Below are 7,599 nucleotides of genomic sequence, written 5' to 3'. Positions count from 1 at the left end.
TTAGGCGCGGAGCTGAGCAAGCGGCAGTTTAGGGAGCGTTAACTGCGCATGAACAAACTGCTGCTTGCCTCAAGGTTAAGGCTCCGGTGGTGTAATAAAGGATCTGAGAATTTAATTCCTAGCTGAATTGGTTCGAACGCGTTTCTGGGTCTTTTACCCTCTGTTTTGTTTTCTAACGCTGGGTAAAGGCCGAGGGTTAGCAACTTTTATGCATCTCTAGTAGTGAGGGATCCTTAGAAATGTTTTTTGAATTAATGAACAATATTACGGTAATTATCATTCATGGAGCTATAAATTTTTAAACCCTTAATAAACACACACATTTTCTCATTAGAACAATCTTGTGAAGTGGGTAGTAATATTCCGCTTTCTTAGGGCAGGGACTGACCTTCCAAAGGGGAAGAACCAATTCCAACCTAGATTTATCCGATGCCAAATGAATGAAAAATTAATTTTCTACAGGAATTTCTAGTGCTTGACCACTTCAAAGATCACTGTATGTTTATTTGGAATGAATATTACTCCTAGAATAGCCAGCACTTTTTAATTTTCGTTTTAAAGAAAAATCTCTTCGTTTAAATACAAATAGTGAAAAAAATGAAACTAATGCTAACACCCAGAAATTAAAAATGTTAGGTCAGTCTTGTTAGGTAGATAGTATTATTATCTCCATTTCATAGGTGAGGAAACAAGGCAGGAATGTGCAAGAAACAAGTATAATATCTGATTATTTCTAAACAAATACAATTGAGTGAATACAATTGACTTTTATTTTCTAACATTTATGTTTATTTTAGAAGGTTTAAAAAAATTTTTTTATTTATAGCACTGCCTTTAGCTTGCAAGGAACTGATTTTAAACCAGGATGTAAATCTAAATTGAAGATAAAGTGAGGATAGTCTTTAGCTTATTTAAGTACTTAATGCTTAGGAACTGCAACTAAACAGTTGGGACACTGGGAAAGATAACACCTGGCTGCAGACTACAGTTATTTGGTTAACAAATTTTCACTGGTTTTGGGAAAAACAGACTTAAAAGAGAATAGGGAGAAATACTCCTGTCCTCCAACATTTTGGTGATAATCAAGGACAAATATGAAAAAGTAGTGACTTGAGGACTAAACTGATTTTTTTATTTTGCCCAAATTCCTTTCTAAGGGGTCTGGGGAGTCATGCCCTACAAAGCATAAATTCTCATCAGATGGGTTTTATTTAACCCTATATATCATGATTTACTTTTCAACCTCACTTCAGCATAACATTATGAGACAAAGAAGAAGAAAAAAATATTTTACCCCAAAACATGTTTCTTTGCCCTATTTTGAAAAGGCCCTGCAAAGCTGTTCTTCGTGGGGGAAAATTTGCATCTGTAAAGAATCTTGGCCAGGCGCGGTGGCTCACGCTGTAATCCCAACCACTTTGGGAGGCTGAGCTGGGCAGATCACCTGAGGTCAGGAGTTCCAGACCAGCCTGGCCAACATGGTGAAACTCCATCTTTAGTAAAAATACAAAATATTAGCTGGGCATGGTGGCGGGCGCCTGTAATCCCATCTACTTGGGAGGCTGAGGCAGAAGAATCGCTTGAATCCAGGAGGTGGAGGTGGCAGTGAGCCGACATTGTGCCATTGCACTCCAGCCTGGGCAACAAGAGTGAAACTCCATCTCAAAATAAATAAATAAATAAATAAATAAAATAAAATATTACCCAGCCTTGACCTCCTGGACTCAAGTGATCTACTCACCTTGGCCTACCAAAGTGCTGGGATTACAGGTGTGAGCCACTGGGCCAGGCCACAAATACATATATTTTTATTTTTATTTTTTACTGTAAATTATTAGCATTTTCTCTCAATTTTTTCTGGAGAAAAGGTTACCTTGCGAATTAACTACCAGTGGAACAATGGTTAACATTGGAGTTTGTGCATAAGTATGTGTCAGAACTACGCAAGGATTAAGGAAGAAAGGAGACAATACGAGAATGGAACAAAGGTTGTCCTGGGAAATAAATTATTTTCCAAAAGAAGAGGTAATAATATAGCTTCGTGCTACTTCAAATCTAATTTGATTTAAAAGAATTAGTAATGAGATTTTGAGCGGAGTTTTCAGAAATTGCACGAAGTATTTGTTAATGCTTTCGTGAAATATGGAACACATGAGATAAGCTATATTTGGCTGATGAAGTTATTCTGAAAAAATGCTTACTATTTGGAAAGGTGAACTTCTGAAACTACAATAACATTTCATCTATTCCCAGGAAGAAATATTCCTAAGGTACTGAACTACTTCTGGTGCCCTGTTTTTAGAGATTTATCACCTGTTTTTAGTTTATGATGGAAAAATTCTTGTTTCAGTATTTCTCACACAATTGGTTAGCTGTAGAAGTTACATGAGGATTGTGAGAACAGAACATTCTGTTGTGTGTTTATTGATGACGTGGCTGTTTATTGATGATATGGAGGCATCTGTTAAGTCAACCTTACACAACTGACTGCAGTTTATCTCTGTCTCTGTATTTTCTTTTCCTTTTTTTTTTTTTTTTTTTTGAGACGGAGTCTCGCTCTGGTGCCCAGGAGTGCAGTGGTACTGCTCACTGCAACCTCTGCCTCCCAGGTTCAAGCGATTCTCCTGCCTCAGCCTCCTGAGGAGCTGGGATTACAGGCACCCGCCACCATGCCCGGCTAATTTTTGTATTTTTAGTAGAGATGGGTTTTGCCATGTCGGTCAGGCTGTTCTTCAACTCCTGATCTCAGATGATCTACCTGCTTCAGTCTCCCATGTCTCTGTGTTTTCTGTCCCTTTAAGGAGCTCAGTTATTCTCAAATGTTAGCGTGTATAAGAATCATCTGGCTGGGCGTGGTGGCTCAGCCTGTAATCCCAGCACTTTGGGAGGCCAAGGCAGGCGGATCACTTGAAGTCAGGAGTTCGAGATCAGCATGGCCAACATGGTGAGAGCCCCCCGCCCCACGTCTCTACTAAAAATACAAAAAATTAGCTGGGCATGGTGGCATGTGCCTGTAATCCTAGCTACTTCGGAGGCTGAGATGGGAGAATTGCTTGATCCCAGAAGGTAGAGGTTGCAGTGAGCCGAGATAGCGCCAGAGTGAGACTGTCTCCAAAAAAAAAAAAAAAAGAAAAAGAAAAAGAAAAAAAAATCTGGAAGAAATTATTTAAAATATAGAGCCCTGTATTTTATAGCTCTTTCTTCCAGAGCTTCTGTTTCTGCTGATGGGGTGTGGGGCTAAGAAACTGACATTTTAAGAGGCGTTCCAGGTGGGATTTTTTTTTTTTTTTTTTTTTTTGAGACACAATCTTGTTCTGTCGCCTGTTGCCCAGGCTGCAGTGCAGTTGTGATCTCTGCTCACTGCAACCTCCGCCTCTCCTGTGTTTGAGCGAGTCTTGTGCCTCAGCCTTCTGAGGCCACCACGCCTGGCTGATTTTTGTATTTTTAGGAGACACAGGGTTTTGCCACATTCCAGCTCTCTGGCGCTGTTTTTCTCTTTCTCAGGGATAAATCTTTCACATGGATTATCTCGTTTAATCTTCACAATACATGCAATTTAAGTGGTAGTTACTATTGTTATCTTCATTTGCAGGTGAAGAAACTGTGCAACATACCCAGATCATACAAGGAAGTAATGGAATTCAGATTCTATCCTCGGCACCAAGCCATTGCTCTAAATCTCTATGCTGTACAAGATACAGCTGAGTAAAGATTAGCAAAAACAAAACAAAACAAAACCAAAAAAAGTCCCAGGGAAGGTTCCTGTGAGTCTTTATGACCCACTGACCATAAATTAGAGAGAGGCAATGAAGATTAAATGCAGAGAGATCCAGTTTGCTTCCTAGTCTTTGTACACTGCCATCTAGGCATGAGTAGTCTCCTCATCTCCATTGTCCGAGAATGCTATCCTCTGGCTCTGAGGTCCAGATCCACTAAGAGAGAATGCTGACTTGATGTCGGAAAATCAAGACAAGGTCTAGTTTAATTATGGAACATGAAACAAAACCTTTACTCCTCTTTTAAAGTAAAAATGCAAATCTGTTCCCTTTTAGAGTGGGATTTCCCTCCTTTGTGATATGGCTTTTTAATCACTCTTATGTTCTTTATAAATCAAATAAATAAAAGATAAAAAGAAAAATAAACCTGCCAGTAGATACTTATGTTTTCTTTGGGCCACTGTAAACGGTTTAAGGGCAAATCAACAAATTTCATTTGTTTTTTTCTTTTTTTTGAGACGAGTCTCGCTCTGTCACCCAGGCTGGAGTGCAGTGGCGTGATCTTGGCTCACTGCAAGCTCCACCTTCGGGTTCACGCCATTCTCTTGCCTCAGCCTCCCGAGTAGCTGGGATTACAGGCGCCCGCCACCATGCCTGGCTAATTTTTCTATTTTCAGTAGAGACGGGGTTTCACCGTGTTAGCGAGGATGGTCTTGATCGCCTGACCTCATGATCAGCCCACCTCAGCCTCCCAAAGTACTGGGATTACAGGTGTGAGCCACCGCGCCCAGCCCCTCATTTGTTTAGTTTTATTAAATGAACTCTTAAATTCTGGGATTGGTCAGAGTGGCAGAGTGAAGAGATATTGGAGTATACCACTGTTGGGGCACTCTGTGGAATAGAAAAGACTGCTATTTGGGCCAAGCATGGTGGGTCACGCCTGTAATCCCAGCACTTTGGGAGACTGAGGTTGGAGGATCAGTTGAGTCCAGGAGTTTGAGACCAGCCTGTGCAACACGGGTGAATCCCATCTATACAAAAAATACAAAAATTAGCTGGGCATCCTGGCATGAATCTGTAAGTCCCAGCTGCCCAGGAGGCTTAGGTGGAAAGATCACCTGAGCCCAGGAGGTTGAGGCTGCAATAAGCTGTGATCCTGCCACTGTACTCCAGGCTAGGTGACACAGTGAGACTCTGTCTCAAAAAAATATATAAAATAAACAATTGCTATTTGAACAAGAGTTAGAAAATCTAGTCCTGTCAGCATTTAAAGAGGAAAAGACAGGCATGAAATGAAAACTCAGTGTTGTAGGTTTTTTGTTACTTAGTTTTTATTTCATAATCATAAACTTAACTCTGCAATCCAGCTAGGCATGGACGGAAACAAGGAAAACATGGAGCTCAAAGGAAACTGCAGTGAGAGCACAAAGATTATAGGATACTGCGAGCAAATGGGGTAGAGGAGTGCTCTGCTGAGCTACAGACAGAACGGTCTGGTGGTTAAGATAAAACACGTCAAACTTATTACAGTTATCCACAGTCAGCAATGGTGATTTTGCTGGTCTTGCCACTGGACCCAAAGCGCCCCATGGCCTCCACAATATTCATGCCTTTTTTCACATTGCCAAAGACCACATGCTTGCCATCCAGCTACTCAGTCTTGGCAGTGCAGATGAAAAACTGGGAACTGTTTGTGATGGGTCCAGCATTTGCCATGGACAAGATGCCAGGACCTGTATGTTTTAGGGTGAAGTTCTCGTTATTAAATTTCTCCCTGTAGACAGACTTGCCACCAGTGCCATTATGGTGTGTGAAGTCACCATCCTGACACATAAACCCTGGAATAATTCTGTGAAAGAAGGAACACTTATAATCCAATCCCTTCTCTCCAGTGCTCAGATCATGAGTTTTCTGCTGTCTTTGGAAGCTTTTCTGCAAACTGCTTGAAGGAGATGCGGCCCAAGGGCTCGCCGTCATGGTGAACCCCAACGATGTCAAAGAACACGGTGGGGTTCACCATGGTTGATAGTACAGGGCTCCTGGCGGCGGTGTCTGCAAAGCCAGCGTTGTAGGTTTTAAATGAGCATCAGCACCCTGGCCTAGGGTGTTGTTAAGTGTGCCACTTCTCTTGTCCTCACATTCATTTGTCATGTATGGGGATTAGACTAAATGATCACAAAGGCTTATTTGAGTTTACAATTGTGTAATTTCCATGTGACTTATTAATTAGCCTTATTATATTTAATACAATTGTAGTCATTATGTGTGCAGAATAGAGGATCAGACAGATGTTATTCCATGAATATAACTTTAACACGCTATTGATGCTGAAAATTAAAAATTAGAAGAATCTGAATATTGCTTTTTCAAGTGACTACTCCAAAAATAGTTGGCCAGTGCTTTAACCTGTCAGTATCTGAACAAATGGAAGAGTATCCATGTTAGAAAAAAACTCCAAGTGCTTCAATACTGGAAAACAGAGTAAACCTAAAAAGGAAAAGTAGAAGTGAAAGCTCCATCTGGTGGTGAACATCTACAATTCCAAGAAATTGACATTATACTTCACTGACTGTAGTGCTGGAACCTCAGTTTAGAAATATCTGTGGGTTCTGAAGTGGGAAGATTACTGGCTGTTATGTATTAATTAATATTTAATGGTAGAAGGCAAAGTCTTTCATAGGGTGTTTAGAGTACTTGACTCAAGATAGTCCCTGGGAAAAAAGTTGCAAGGTCAAATATCTTTAAGAAATGTTCTTGGCTACACGTCTTTATTCGACCATAGGATCTTTCCCTCTCTTTTTAGTCTCTGGCATTTTAAGAAATGCCAGTTTGAGGAAGTAGTGAACTTTGGAGTATATGCTTTTAAAAGACTTTCTTTTGAAGGGAGCTTATATGAAATTTTATATTTTTTACAATGTCTTAGATGTTCTGACCTTCCTTTCACAGGACTGAAAAAAAAATTCCATTCCCTTTCTACTCTTCCGCAGGTTGAAGCCTTGTAACCAGCATACTAGAAAAAGTTATAGGTGTGGTGGTTCATACCTATAATCCCAACACTTTGAAAGGCCGAGGTGGGAGGATCCCTTGAGTCCAGGAGTTCAATTCTAACCTGGGCAACATAGCAAGACCCCATCCCTATTAAAAAAGAAGAGGCCAGGTGTGGTGGCTCACACTTGTAATCCCAGCACTTTGGGAGGCTGAGGTGGGTGGATCACTTGAGGCCAGAAGTTCAAGACCAGCCTGGCTAACATGGTGAAATCCCTGGACTAATAGGCGTGAGCCACCGCACCGGCCTGACTTTCATCTTTTTTTTTTTTGGGACAGCATCTTGCTGTGTCGCCCAGGCTGGAGTGCAATGGCGTCATCTCGGCTCACTGCAACCTCCACCTCCCGGGTTCAAGCAATTCTCCTGCCTCAACCTCCCAAGTAGCTGGGACTACGGGTGCCCACCACCACGCCCAGCTAATTTTTATATTTTTAATAGAGACGGGGTTTCACCATGTTGGCCAGGATGGTCTCGATCTCTTGACCTCGTGATCCACCCGCCTTGGCCTCCCAAAGTATTGGGATTACAGGTGTGAGCCACTGCGCCCGATGACTTTCATCTTTTTTAAAGCATAGCTTGGAATAATTGATCAGTAAGGATGAAATAATTCTATGGATGATGAAGTAGCAGAATGTTTCAACATACAAAAAAAAAAAAAATTAGTAAATCCCATGATGTGTCCTAGATTTATAAGAGTCCCATGGACCTATACGGGAATTGCAAATAGAATGAGTTTTATTCTATTTTTTAATTTTATGTATTTTATTTTTGAGACTGAATCTCACTCTATTGCCCAGGCAGTGCCACCACAGTCGTGCAATGGCGCCATCACGGGTC

General features: G+C 41.1%; 1 pseudogene; it reads right to left on the bottom strand.

Annotated features, from left to right (window-relative positions):
- Positions 1-5,113: 5,113 nt before the first annotated feature.
- On the bottom strand, positions 5,114-5,836 carry LOC141407278 (peptidyl-prolyl cis-trans isomerase A pseudogene; annotated as a pseudogene).
- Between the last annotated feature and the right edge of the window lie 1,763 nt (positions 5,837-7,599).

Source organism: Macaca fascicularis, chromosome 7 (genome assembly GCF_037993035.2).
Source record: "Macaca fascicularis isolate 582-1 chromosome 7, T2T-MFA8v1.1".
NCBI classification, from domain to species: Eukaryota; Metazoa; Chordata; class Mammalia; order Primates; family Cercopithecidae; genus Macaca; species Macaca fascicularis.
This window is presented reverse-complemented; position numbering and strand designations above follow the sequence as displayed.